The sequence below is a fragment of the Molossus molossus genome, unplaced genomic scaffold (genome assembly GCF_014108415.1).
Source record: "Molossus molossus isolate mMolMol1 unplaced genomic scaffold, mMolMol1.p scaffold_m16_p_12, whole genome shotgun sequence".
Lineage (NCBI taxonomy): Eukaryota > Metazoa > Chordata > Mammalia > Chiroptera > Molossidae > Molossus > Molossus molossus.
The window spans coordinates 70,829,650-70,845,025 of record NW_023425347.1 but is presented as its reverse complement, the minus strand read 5'-3'; the positions used below and the strand labels follow the sequence as shown (position 1 = coordinate 70,845,025).

The following is a 15,376-nucleotide window of genomic DNA, read 5'->3' as shown; positions in this document are numbered from 1 at the left end:
AGCTAGCTTTTCATGTGTTCTTTGTACAGCAGTTTAGTGAAGCTGGTGTGTGGGATAAGTTGGGAGGTGAGAGGTGGGAAATGAGGTCTGAGTTGTAGTGGGGAGCCAGATGAAGTAGAAATTTAATGCCATTATAAGGATTTTTATTTTTATGCTGAGGTGAGAAGCTTTTGAAGGGTTTAAAATAGAGGTCACAATCTGACTTAGATCAAAAATATCACTGGCTATAGGTAGAAGGCTACTGGTATAATCTAGATAAGAGACAGTGGTTGTTTGAACCCATGTTGGTGCAAGTGATAAAAAGTGCTAAGATTTGGGGATGTATTTTGAAGATAGAATTGGTGGGATTTGTTGATGAATTAGGTGCAGAGTTTGAGAAAAAGATGAGTACTGAAGATTTTGGGCTGAACAATTAGAAAGTTGGAATTTTCATGAACTAAGACTTGGAAATTACAAGTGATAGCTAATTAGACATTAAGTTAGAGGTGTGTGAGCTATGGGCTAAAGATATGTAATTAGGAATTGTCAATGTATATGTGAAATAAGTCATTAGATTTATGAAATCCTCCAGTGAGTGACTATTGATGGAGAATGAAGAAGTATCAAAGGTTTGAGCCATGGCACAATCTAACTTTAAGAGGTTGGGGAAAAAAGAAACTAGCAAAGAATAGACTGAAAAGGAACAGCTCTTCAGAAAGAAGAACCAACAGAGAGGTATGTTGGAAACCAATTGAAAAAAACTTTCAAGATGGAAGGTATTTGTTAAGCTTTTTTTTTTTTAAATTCTGACCTGAGGATATTTTTGCATTTATCTTGCGATAGAGCTGGAGGGAGAGTGGGAGGAAGAGAGAGAGAGAGAGAAACATAGATGTGAGAGAGACACATCGAGTGGCTGCCACCCACACGACCCCAACCAGTGCCCAGGACAAACTGCAACCAAGGTACATGCCCTTAGCGGGAACTGAACCTGGGACTCTCTGGTCCGCGGGCCCACGCTTCAACTACTGAGCCAAACTGGCCAGGGCAAGCTTTTTTTTTTTTTTAAGAAAAAATAATAATAACTTGAAAAACTAAAAGTTTACATAGAAGCACAACTTATATAGACTTAAGTGAGATTATTTGATATAAGAGCTCAAATTCCACAATTTAGGGCAGTGTTAGAATGACATAGGGCAATGTTAGAGGCGACTTCTCCCTGAAGTTACCCCTTCTGGATGTGCTGGACCTTGGTATGAGGTTGAGAAAGATTGTAAATTGGGTGGAACCCACAGCCTAAGGTGTGCTCTGTCTTGGCACATGGCTTCAAGTGTTATCTCGAACCTGTGATCTTAGGACAATTTGAAGCAATGTCTTGTTGTAGATTTGGTGTGAAAACTTGTTAAATTTCATGTCTGTTTGTTTGTTTTCCTAGACTTGTTTACATGCCTGGTCACTATAATGATGTTTCATTCCATTCTTCTTTTATATCTGTCCTATACGAAGTACCAGTTTAATGATATGGCAAGATGATTTTACCTTGTTTGCTACTAATGTTTGTATTTCTGTAAAGTTCCTTGTATTTTGTCCTGGGATACAGTTAAATTATTTGGAAATAGCCCTGGCTGGTGTGGCTCAGTTGATTGGAGTGTTGTCTGGTGCCATGAAATGTTGCTGATTGGATTCCCAGTCAGGGCACATGCCTAGGTTTCAGGTTGATCCCTGGTGAAGGCGTGTACAAAAGCTAACCGGTCAATGTTTCTCTCTCTCTCTCAAATCCGTAAAACATATCTTCAGGTAAGGATTTAGAAAAATGGAAATAGTTCGATGCTTTCAGGGATTACTTTAGGCCTTGTTAATGGGCCCTGAGCAGCATTTGGGGCTCATTTTTCCTTATTATTGAGGCAGCACTTTTTGAGTACTCTACCTGATGCCCATGCATTATGTGTTTTTTCCACTCAGGCTTGTGGGAACATGATCTATTCCTGGCCCTATGTGAGCTCTGGGGAGTGTACCACCTGCTAATTTTCTTGGATAGTTTCCTTACCCACGTGCACTGATGGGTACTCAGCTAAAAACTTAAGAAGAGCCCCTTGCTGAACTCTCTATGTATAGTCCTCTCTCTCTCTCTGGTACTCTGCCTTCCACAGAATCTTACTACAATGTCTGTGGTTTTAAACCCTCTACTGTAATGTTTCTGATAAAACATGTGCTGTTGTGTATTTAGTTTATAAGTGAACAAACTCTGAGAACTTAATAGCTCCCGGTTACCATTCTAAACATTTAAAAAATTGTAGGTCATTTAACCCTAACACCCAATTCTGTGAATGAGGTAGGTATTATTGTAATGCTCACTTTGCAGATGAGGAAACAGAGGGACAGAGAGATTAAATAAATTACTCAAGATAACACAGCTTCTAAATGGCAGAACTGGGGTTAAAACCCAGGCAGTCTGGCTCTAGATATCATATTCTTAAATATTTTTTTCTTTATTGATTTTATTTATTTATTAAAAAATTTTTTTCCCTTCATTGATTTTTAGAGAGAGAGAAAAGGAGAGGGAGAGAGAGCTACTAGAAACATCAATGAAAAAGAACAATCAACTGACTGCCTCCTGCATGCCCCCCAGTGGGGATTGGACCCACAGCCTGGGCATGTGCCCTAACCTGGAATCGAACCAGTGACCTCTTGATGCATGGGTTGATGTTCAACCACTGAACCACACCGGATGAGTGGAGATATCATATTCTTAACAACTATACTGTTCTGCTTCTCCATCTAATATACTCTATTATGTAATATAGTATTTTCTGAACCTAAATAATTTTGCAGCCCTGTAATAAATCCACCTATACTGGGGGTGAGAATTGGTATTTCACAGTCCATTGTCACTTCTAGGCCATTACCTTTATGTCTTCTTTTAAATTTTTCTTCTTTAGGCTTATGACATTTCATTTGCTCTTGTTGTTAATCCTCACCCAAGGATATTTTTCCATTGATTTTTAGATAGAGTGGAGGGGTGGGTTGATGTAAGAGAGATATATTGATTGGTTGCCTCCCGGTCGACTGAGGTGACCAGGGTGGGGGATCGAACCTGCCACCCAGGTATTTTCCCTTGACTAGGAATCAAGCCTGAGACCCTTCAGTTTATAGGCTGATGCTCTAACTGCTGAGCAAAATTGGCCAGGGCTCATTTTATCTTTTATCTTGGCTCATTGCCGTCCCACTAACTTAGTTTTGTTTGGTATTCACATTCAGAGTCTAGGATAGAATGAGTGCTTAGTGAACACATGGTGAACCTAAATTTTACAAAATCCATACTATGTACATGTGCCTATCAAATATTACTGTTATTAAGCAATTGAGCAAAGCAAGTGACAAGAAAAGAAAAATGATTTCGGTAGATAATATTAATAGTGAAGAAATAAAAAATGAGAGCTACTGGTAGCTGTGAATTTGACCTCTATTTGAAAATAGACAACTTAGGAGAGAGGGAAGTAGGATCTACACCCTACCACCTTGCAGAGGCCATATTTGGATGTATTTTATCCCCATGGAGTATAACTCCTCCTAAAGTGGGAGGATTTGCCGCAAGAAATTCTTTTCAGAGTGATGTCTGTGTTGGAAGGGTTCTAGTTCTGGCCAACTTCCTACTGATTAATTTATAAGGTTAAACATGTTAATCCAACATGATTGGTATCCTTATAAGAAGAGGGGATTGGAACATAGGCCCAGAGGAAGAAGATAGCCTTTGAGAAGCTAGGGAGTGAGGCTTCAGAAGAAATTAACCCTGCAGACACCTACCCACCAGAACTGTGAGGAAATAAATGTCTGTTGTTGAAGCCATCAATCTGTGGTACTTTGTTATGGCAGCCCGAGAAAAACTAATTCAACTATTGAGGCTTTTGGCTGCATTGCCCGAAAGGACTAGAAAACTGTTCCTTTGCATGGTAATTAGAACTGGCCTTGCACAGAATGTTAACCTTCTTTATTGACTACAACTTAGTGATGTACTTAGGACCTTACAAATTGTTGCCCATAATAATTTGTAGGACAGTCAGGACACAGTTGTTGTTTTTTTTTATCCTCACCCGAGGACATTTTTCCATTTTTTGTACAGAGTGGGAGGGAGAGAGAGGAAGAAAGAGAGAGGGAAACATCGATGTGAAAGGGACACATCGAGTGGCTGCCACCCGCACGACCAACCAGGGCCGGGGACAAACTGCAACCGAGGTACATGCCCTTAGCGGGAACCGAACCCGGGTCTCTCCGGACCGCAGGCAGACGCTCTAACCGCTGAGCCAAACTGGCCAGGGCAGGACACAGTTTTAAATGATGCCCACTCTAACTCTGTACTACATTTCTGTTTGTTCCTTGATGAGAAGGGCTGTTGGGTCTGTTATGTAGACAGGACTTGATGCTAGCTCTTAAGTGTCTTGGATGGGTATTATATTAGGAAAACTCAGGTTTTCCTCTTTCTGTGCAGGGAAAAACCTAGTTCTTTCCTACTATGTGTTTCCTTTACTTACTACTTACACAGAACCTTTTATTTCTGATACTTCTGGTCACCAAATGTGTGGAGGTTTTACCCCACACCAAGCAATTTTCTGTGACACTAGCTAGATGTCCTACAGTTTAACTGGATTCTAATATTATCTACCTATCCCTGGCTGATTGCTAAGTGGATAGAGCGTCGACCTGCAGACCAGTGAGTCGCGGGTTCGATTCCGGTCAAGGCATGTACCTTGGTTACGGTTCATCTCTGGCCCTGGTCGGGTCATGTGGGAGGCAACCAGTCGATGTGTCTCTCTCATGTTCATGTTTCTCTCTTCCTCTCCTCTTTCCTTCTCTCTCCCTCCCTCCCTCCCACTCTTTCTGATGATAAATAGAAAAATATCATCGGGTGAGGATTAAAAAAATAATAATAGCCCTGGCTGGTTTGGCTCAGCGGTTAGAGCATTGGCCTGCGGTCCCGAGAGACCCAGGTTTGGTTCCCGCTAAGGGCGCGTACCTCGGTTGCAGTTTGTCCCTGGCCCTGGTTGATCGAGTGGGTGGCAGCCACTCGATGTGTTCCTTTCACGTCGATGTTTCTCTTTCTCTCTCTCCCTCCCACTCTACCTAAACAAAAAAATGAAAAAATGTCCTCAGGTGAGGATAAAAAATAATAATAATAATACATTAAGCAATATAAAAAAAATTATCTATCTAGAGATAGTATCATATCCCACAGGTTAAGGGCCAAGTCCCAGAGAACTGCTGCCACCATACTTCAGATGCCATTCACAAGTACTACATCCCCATATTACCCACAACTTCTGTCCAATTTGATTATAAATCAGAGGTTCCCACAGTCCCTCTTTAGCTTTGATTAATTCGTTAAAGTAGCTCCCAGAACTCATGGAAACACTTACTTACATTTACCAGTTTTTAATGGATATGATAAAGGATACAAATAAACAGCCAGATGAAGAGGTACATAGGTTGAAGTCTGGGAGGGTCCCGTGAGTAGGAGCTTCTGTCCCATGGAGTAGGGGTGCGTCATCCTCCCAGATGGATGTGTTCACCAACCCCATACTATTGGGATTTTATGGAGGCTTCTTCCTGTAGGCATGACTACTTATTAAGTCTGTTTCTAGCCCCTCTCCCTTCTCTGGAGGGTAGGGTGCTGAAAATTCCAACCTTCTAATCATGACTTGGTCACTTGTTCTTTCTTGTGACCAGCCTCCATCCAAGAGCCATTAAAGAGCCCACTCAGAGTCACCTTAGTAGAACAAAAGATGCTCCTAGGGTTTTTATCACTTAGGAATTTACAAGGGTTTTAGGATCCCTGGGTCAGATACCTGGGGTGTTGGTGTATGATTTTATGTATGTATGTATGTATGTGTGTGTGTATATATATAGAGAGATAGATAGATAGATAGATAGATAGATAGAGAGAGAGAGGTATATTTTCCTCCTCCTTATTACCTCATAGGTATGATCTACCTTAAGAGGAATAATAAATATGATTGTGATTTGGGTTGCATCAACTAACCTCTAATGATTAATTAATGTATACATCTTCTAAGAATATGATTCAGGCCTATTGATTGGTACTCAGATGTCAGTATTGCATTGTTGGCATAACCCTCTTTAAAGTAGTGCTCGAGCCCTGGCCGTTTTGGCTCAGCGGTTAGAGCGTCGCCTGCGGTCCGAAGAGACCCGGGTTCGGTTCCCGCTAAGGGCGTGTGTCTCGGTTGCGGTTTGTCCCCGGCCCTGGTTGGTCGTGCGGGTGGCAGCTGCTCGATGTGTCCCTTTCACATCGATGTTTCCCTCTCTCTCTCTTCCTCTCTCTCTCCCACTCTGTCTGTACAAAAAGTGGAAAAATGTCCTCGGGTGAGGATAAAAAAAAAAAAAAAAAAAGTAGTGCTCGATATGGTCTGTGTTGTAACTGGTGTTCCTGAAGAGAGAGGAGGCAGTTGTGACACTGGCTATTCACTGGCCTAACTTTAGGCCTCCTGGGATTAGTTTGGTATTGGCAACTTTCTGGAACATAAAATGGCTTAGGATTTGAATCAGTTTTGAATTGCCATAGACTTTGTTAGACCTAAAGTAGGAGGATTTGCAGCAAGAACTCCTTTTTATTTTAATTAATTAATTTTAAATTATCAGTTGAGAATATTTTTCCATTTATCTTCAGACAGAGTGGAGGGAGACAGAGAGAGAGAAACTTTAATGTGAGAGAGACACATTGACTGGCTGCCTCCCGCACAACCTCAACCAGGCCTGGAGATGAACTGCAACTGAGGTACATGCCCTTGTCCAGAATCAAACCCTTGACTCTTTGGTCTGAGGGCTGACGCTTTAACTGCTGAGACAGACCAGCCAGGGCTATTTTGTTTATTTATTTTTTAAAACGTTTTTTTTTGTTGATAATTCTTACCTGAGGATTTTTTTTTCCATTGATTTTTTTTTTAGAGAGAGTGCAAAGGAGGGAGGGGGGAGAGAGAGAGAAACATCAGTGTGATAGAGACACATCAATTGGTTGCCTCCTGCATAAGCTGACCTGGCCTGAGGACCGAACCTGCAACCTAGGTACATGCCCTTGACTGGAAATCAAACCCAAGACCCTTCGGTGTGTGGGCCATTGCTCTAATGACTGAACCATGCTGGCCAGGGCTTTTTTTTTTTTTTTTTTTTTTTTAATTCAGCCATCTCTCACTTTATTTTTTGCTAGCTCTTGGAAGTGGAACGTTAACTTTTTAGAGTGATGCCTGTATTGGAAAGGTTCTAGCTCTAGGCAACTCCCTATCAATTAGGAATTCCTTTCATACAATGTCTAGCACAGTGGTTCTCAACCTTCCTAATGCCATGACTCTTTAATACAGTTCCTTATGTTGTGGTGACCCCAACCATAAAATTATTTTCATTGCTATTTCATAACTAATTTTGCTACTGTTATGAATCGCCATTAGAAATATGTGTTTTCCGATGGTCTTCAGCGACCCCTGTGAAAGGGTCATTCGACTCCCAAAGGGGTAGCAACCCACAGTTTGAGAACCACTGGTCTAGCAAAAAGTATTCAGCCTTTGCTTGAACATCTTCAGCAGTGAGAATTTCACTACTGAAGTTTGCAGCTGGTATTAATTCAGCCCTCTGGTCCCTCCTGTGTCATGTGTGTGAGAGGCTTCCTGTAGACTTTTATGGCAAAGGACAGGTGTTCCTTTGGGCCTTCTCCTAAACTAGGTAGCCTTTGAAACCCCTTTTTGGTAGTGTCACAATTGTTTTTTGCCAAAGAGAAAACACTATTTTCATTTTACCAACACCTGCTTTTCTTGTCTTTTTTAAAATAGTTTTTTACTTTTCCATTACAGTTGGCATACAATATTATATTAGTTTCTAGTGTATAACGCAGTGATTGGACATTATATAACTTACTGAGTGATCACTTCGATAAATCTAGTACCAATCTGACTTTATATCCCCATGACTATTCTGTAACTACCAATGTGCATTTCTTAATTCCTTCACCCTTTTCACCCATCCCCCAACCTTTCTCTCATCTTTGGGTATCCCAGTCCCCCCCAAACCCCCTCCCTTCCTGCAACCACCAGTTCTCTCTGTTTATGAATGTGTTTCAGTTTTGTTTGTTCATTTATTTTGTTCTTTGGTTTCCACATATCAGTGAAATCATGTAGTATTTGTTTTCTCTGACTGACTTATTTGACTGAGCACATCCATTCTGTTGCAAATGGTAAGACTTCATTCTTTTTCTTTATGGCTGAATAATATTCCATTGTATATATGTACCACAGCTTTTTTGTCTGTTGATGGGCACTTGGGTTGCCGCCATAGCTTGGCTATTGTAAATAATGCTGCGATGACAATAGGGGTGCATATTTTCTTTCTAATTAGTGTTTGGGTTTATTCAGATACATACCCAGAAATAGAATTTCTGGGTCATAAACAGTTACATTTTTTTTTTATCCTCACCTGAGGACATTTTTGCATTTATCTTCAGATAGAGCAGGAGGAAGAGAGAGAGAGAAACATTGACGTGAGAGAGACATATCAACTGGTTGCCACCCACACGACCCCAATTGGGGCCGGGGACAAACTGCAACTGAGGTACGTGCCCTTAGCGGGAACTGAACCTGGGACTCTCTGGTTCACAGGCTGATGCTCTAACTGCTGAGCCAAACCAGCCAGGGCCAAATGTTTGTTTTTTTGTGTGTGTATTTTTTTTCTCACCCGAGGACATTTTTCCATTTTTTTGTTCAGATAGAGTGGGAGGGAGAGAGAAAGAGAAACATCAATGTAAAAGGGACACATCAAGTGGCTGCCACCCGCACGACTAACCAGGGCCGGGGACAAATCGCAACCGAGGCACTCGCCCTTAGCAGGAGCCGAACCCAAGTCTCTCTGGACCGCAGGCTGACGCTCTAACCGCTGAGCCAAACCGGCCAGGGCTCAAATGTTTTTTTTATAGTTGGATTTTATAATCAGTATTCAAACTATGCCAACACAGTTCATTTGGTTAATATGTCTTTTAAGAGGGTGACAATATTATATATTATCTAAATGAAGAAACTTTTGATAATGAAAGGGGATTTTATTAACAATTATACTGGGATAATAAGCATAAACCTGGATTGTCATGGACAAATTGATATGTCTGGTCACCCTACTTTTAAAGTTTCTTTTAATCTAGGTTTTCCCACTCTTTTTTTTTTTCTTCATTTCTTACATTTCATTTGTTGATAAACTGACTTTCCTGCAATCTGGATTATGCTGTTGCATCCCTGAGAGGTTATTTAACATGGTCTCTGACTCTGTATTTTCTGTAAACTGGGGTCTTGATCTGATTTGATTTGGGGGGCTAGGGAAGAATGCTTAATAGCTGTCAGGAGGCAGGTCAGGTTTCTCCTTTGTTGTAATAGTAGTGGCCATTGACAGTTATCACCTATATTTTATTAGGAGTTTACAAAAAGGGTGTTATTTCCATTCCCTTTCCACTTATTAGCTACAGTACTTATACAAGGAGAATTTTCCCCTCATTATCTATTTGTTATCCTGAGATACAGTAAGGTACCCTTACTCTTGAGTTAGCTCAGCTAGACTTTTTCCTGGGCTTTCAATGAGTTCCTTAGGCAGTGTTTCATACTTGCTAACATCTGCTTTGTAATAAAGATTGTTTACCCAGAGTAATGCAACAGGATATATATATTGGGGTGTTTGTGAAGGCCCTTGGGGCTTACCATTTAAGTCATTGCTAACTGAATGCTCAGCTGAGGAAAACTTTGGCTTGTCTTTTGGCTCAGTAGTAATCATCATGGGGTACCTTATTATATAGACTCTTGTTACCTAGGTAGGTGCTTTGAGAGGTGAGAATGGATCGAGACTGCAGGAGACCAGCTTTTCAGGAAACCCCAAAGACAAGTGTTATTTAGTGATGTTCCTGTAGGATGGCCTTTTGTAGCAGCTCCTCTTTCATGCCCCTGGATGCTACAGGAGGAGGGGCCAATGCTGATCCTGATTGTCTCTGACTAGGGCCAGTCCCTTCTCTGATCTTCTAGATTTGGGGCTAGAGTGTCCCGCTGTTAAGGAACTAGCACACTGGGGGAAGAGTCAGAGACACAAATAATTTTCAACAATAGATCTTTAGCATAGAAAAATTAATTTTCATTGTGTATCTTAGGATAAATCCCTAGAATCAGGTTGCTGAGTCAAAGAATAAATGTGTATGTAATTTTATTAGTTATTGTCCAATTTCCCTCCATGATGGTTATACCATTTTGCATTTCACCAGCAGTGTAAGAGAATGTCTATTTGTTCACAATTTTGCCAACAGAATGTATTAACCAGCTTTTGAATTTTTGCCAATTTGATAGAAATGGCATATCAAAGTAGTTAATTAAAAGTCATTCTAAAATGTTCCTTAAGGATAAAGAATTTATTTCTCAACCTTTGTAGAGGGAATTAGTTTTCCTGTCCTAGGAAATGCATCCATCCATTAGTTCAACTGTATACTAGGTGCTCCTTAGCTGGAGAATAGGCCCAATTGTCAATAGGAAAGTTCCCAGCATGTGGTGGAGTGAGGGAGAATGCTTATTTTCCAGTAAGCCTTTAGCCTTATAAGTCACCTTTGTTGCATCCATTCTCAGAACTTTTCAGATAACTGCTCTGGATTTTAGCAGAAATGTTTTTAAAAAAATAATAATTGCAAGATTACAAGAATAGTTCAAAGAGCAGCCAGCCCCTGCCCCAAACCCGTGGTCAGCAAACTATAGCCCATGGGCTAAATGCAGTCTGCAGCCTGTGTTTGTGTAACCCATGAACTAAGAATGGATTTTACTTTTTTTTTTCTGTACTATTTTGTATTAGTTTCAGGTGTCCAGCATAGTGGTTAGATAATCATATACTTTACACAGTGACTTCCCCCGATATTTCCAGTACCCACCAGGCACCATACATAGTTATTATATTATTGACTATATTCCCTATGCTGTACTTTTACATCCCCATGACTATTTTATAGCTACCAATTTGTACTTCTTAATGGATTTTACATTTTTAAAGGGATGTTTTTAAAAAAAAAATAAAACAAGGATCTTTGTGGCAGAGACCACACAAACCCTAAAGTATTTATTATCTGGTCCTTTATAGAGTTTGCCAACCCTTTCCCTAACCCATTTGAGAATCAGTTCCTGACATGATATCACTCCAGAATACTTTAGTGTGTACTTCCTACAGAGGCATTTTCATAACTGTGATACAGCCATTAAAATCAGGAAATTAGGCCCTGGCCGGTTTGGCTCAGCGGTTAGAGCATTAGCCTGCGGTCCGGAGAGACCCGGGTTCGGTTCCCGATAAGGGTACGTACCTAGGTTGCAGTTTGTCCCCGGCCCTGGTTGGGTGGTGCGGGTGGTGACCACTCGATGTGTCCCTTTCACGTCGATCTTTCGATCTTTCTCTCTCTCTTCCTCTCTCTCTTTCCCACTCTGCCTGAACAAAAAATGGAAAAATGTCCTCGGGTGAGGCTTAAAAAAATAATAATAATAAAAAATCAGGAAATTAGTATTAATAAATAGCATCATCTAATCCACATGCTTAATTCATATTTCACTACATGTCCTAGTAATGGCTTTTATAACAAAAAGATCTAATTTAGAATTGTGTGTTGCAATTTTATTGTTACTTCTTTTTGTCTCCTTCTGTTTGGAATAGTTCTGTAGTCTTTTCTCAACATCTATTACCTGATACTTTTGAAAATTACAGGCCAATTATTTGATAGGATGTCCTTCAGTTTGGGTTTGTCTGATATTTCCTCAGGATTAGATTCAGATTATGCATTGTTAGGGCATGAAAACTTGTCCTCTACCCTCTTGGTTCAGTATCTGGGGGCCTGTGAATTAAACTAGCAAAATACAGATTAACAAGAGAAAAGACATATAATTTTTATTAATATTTACATGCATGGGAATTCACAGAAAAATAAATGAAACTCAAAGAAGTGGTTAAACGTGGAAGCCTATATATCCTTTTAATGAAGGAAAGGGTTTGGGCTTAAAGGGATGATAAATTGTGGGAAAGTAACTGCGAAATATATGGGGGAACTTAATGGAAGATAAGGGCTGTTTTGGAAGGTTATGCAAATGTATCATAGCTTTTCTCTCCTTGATACAGAGAAACACCTTCTTCAAAGTGAAATTTGCCTGGTTTTAGGCAGATAAAAAGAAGGGCAGAGAACTCTTCCTACATTTGTTGTTTCTCAGTTGTCTTCAGCTTAAAATAAAAGCTTTTGCCAAAGTGGCATATTTTGGGATGGCACATTCTGGTCCCCTTCATCCTCTTTGGTCAGGATATTGAAAAAGGATTATGTTCTCATTGCATTTTATCAGGTGACACAGGCTTTTATTTTATCTCATTACTGTGGAGTTCCTTGGTTAAGGTGTGTCTCCTAGGGTTCCCTACTATAAAGTTACTCGTTTCCCCTTTGTGATTAATAAGTATTTTGAGGGAAGGGTCCTGAAATTATGTAACTACCCCATTCATCATCATATTTTAACCCACTATGTTTAGCATTCAATGGTGTTCCTTGGCTGAGTTTTTACACTATGCTGGTTGCCAAATGTTATTCTGCTAATTCTATCATTCTTTCTGTAACTCATCAATTGGCATTACACTGTAAGGAAAAGCTTTCTCCTCTCAAATTTTTTTTTTTCCAATTATTACATCAGCATGAACTCAGTGGGCTCTTAAATCATTATATATTTTGATGCTGAAATTGTACCATATTTTGTTAAGGGCTGTCTCTTCATGCTGTCTTCTGTGTCTTTTTGACAGTCTCCATCATTTTTGAGAACTTCCTAACTTTCTGGCCTGATTTAAAATAAAAAATGCTGACTTACTAATTTTGTACCCTCCCTTGCCCTAGCCCTCAAATTAGCCATTTCTCCAAGGAGCATGATTCCTTTTAATGGAAAATGGTATTTATTTATTTTTATGTAGTTTACTTTTCTTTTTTAAAAAAATTTTTTTCTTTATTGATTTTAAAGAGAGAGGAAATGAGAGGGAGAGAGAGATAGAAACATTGATGAGAGAGAACATTGATGGGCCGCCTCCTGCATGCCCTCCACTGAGGATCGGGCCCACAACCCAGGCATGTGCCCTGACTGGGAATTGAACCGGTGACCTCCTGGTGCATGGGTTGATGCTCAACCACTGAGCCACATTGGCCGGACTGGAAAATGGTATTTAAAAGCCAAGATCAGATGGTAGGCATGATTGCTGATCTTTGGGTTCCCAGAAAATGTATTTGAAAGCTATCATTTATTTCTCTACTTTTAATTCAAATTAATTTTTGTTTTTTCCATTTCCACATTTATAATTTTCTTTGATAGTGAAAACCCTGACTCCCATTATCCTAAGTATATTTACTTATTTGATCATTTCTTTCTGTATGTAACCAATCTCCCTTTGCAATTATTGACCTCCTGTGTAAATGCCCTCCTTACTTTGCTGGATCTCGAATACCCCATGCCAAACTGATACCACTATTCTTTCAAAGCAGACAACCTCCTTACTCCCCATCAGTCTCTGACATCCTATACCAGGTGCCTTCTCCTCTTGCCCCAACCACTTGACTGTTGTCATCATCATCTAATGGCTTCTAGAATGAATTATTCAGGAGGGCAGGAGAGGAGGAGGGATTCCTACGTCTACTGAGTATATTAGAAGCAATCTCAGGGGCCTGCATAATTTTTTGAAAATAACTTTACTGAGATATACTATAAATTTTACCAATTATTAATTATTCAATGATTTTTACTAAATTTATAAAATTGTGCGGTCATCACCATAATTTAAATTTAGAACATTTCCATAACCCAAAAAGTTTCCTTGTGCCCATTTGCAATTAATCTTACTTTTTCTCCCAGCCTTAGGCAACCACTGATCCGCCTTTTGGCTGTATAAATTTGCCATTTCTGAATATTTTATATAAATTGAATCATACACTTTGTAAGCCTTTTGTTTTTGGCTTCTTTCATTTAGCATGATGTTTTTGAGGTTTATCCATGTTGTAGTACACATCAGTAAATTCGTTCCTTTATATTGCTGAATAATGTTTAATTGTTTGGATAGACCACATTTTGTTAGTCCATTCACCAGTTAATGGACATTTGGATTGTTTCCAGTTTGGGACTATTATGAGTAAATATTGCTTTGAACATTTACACACATGTCATTGTGTGGACATATGTTTTCATTTCTCTTGGGCAGAGTCCTAGGAATGGAATTGTGTTGTATAGTAAGTTTATGTTTAACTTTAAAAAGTTGACTTTTCTGCCCTGGCTGGTTTGGCTCAGCGGTTGGAGCGTCGGCCTGCGGTACAGAGAGACCCGGGTTCGGTTCCCGCTAAGGGCACGTACGTCGGTTGCAGTTTGTCCCCGGCCCTGGTTGGTCGTGCGGGTGGCAGCCACTCGATGTGTCCCTTTACATCGATGTTTCTCTCTCTCTGTCTTCCTCTCTCTCTCTCCCGCTCTATCTGAACAACAACAAAAAAAAGTTGACTTTTCTGTATCTTTTATATTTCCACTAGCAGTATTTGAGAGATCATTTTTCTTTGTTTCTTTTTTTTTTTTAATCCTCATCCAAGGACATTTTTCCTTTTTGGTTCAGATAGAGTGGGAGGGAGAGAGAGAGAGAGAGAAACATCAATGTGAAAGGGACACATTGAGTGGCTGCCTCCTGCACAACCCAACCAGGGCTGGGGACAAACTGCAACCGAGGTACGTGCCTTTAGCGGGAACCGAACCCAGGTCTCTCTGGACCGCAGGCCAACGCTCTAACCACTGAGCCAAACCGGCCAGGGCAAGAGAGATCATTTTTCTATATCTTCGTGAACACTAGATATTCTGTCTTCTTGATTATAGTCATTCTAGTGGGTTTGTAGCATTAGCTTACTGTAGTTTTTATTTGTATTCCCCTGCTAACCAATTATTTGAGCATCTTACCATGTTATTGTCAGCCATTTGTGTATCTTTTCTGGTGTACTGTCTAATCAAATATTATGTCTATTTGAAAAAATAGATTCGTTTATTTTGAGTTTTGAGTTTTTCACATATTCTAGATACAATTCACATATTCAAGTCCTTTATCAGGTACATGATTTGCAAATATTTTATCCTCACCTATGCTTTGTATTTTAATTTTCATACAGTGTGAGATAGCATATATAATGCTTTAAACAGTGCCCTGTTAGCACTTAATAAATATTAGCTATTATGATGATTGTTTTAAATGCTTAGCTAAATTCAGTAGAATGTGAGGAAAATCCCAAGGGACCTAAATCCTAGAGATTCAGACCTGTGGAAATCAGTGTTAGAACTTCCAAGGAAGGCAAGCTGCCAGGGAGGTT

The 15,376-nt window shown here is 39.9% G+C and overlaps 1 protein-coding gene across 4 annotated transcripts in view; it reads left to right on the top strand.

The window, feature by feature from the left end:
• Positions 1-15,376, top strand: part of MAST2 (microtubule associated serine/threonine kinase 2) — a 214,325-nt gene that overhangs the window by 133,955 nt on the left and 64,994 nt on the right. The gene's annotated exons all lie outside the window — the stretch shown is intronic.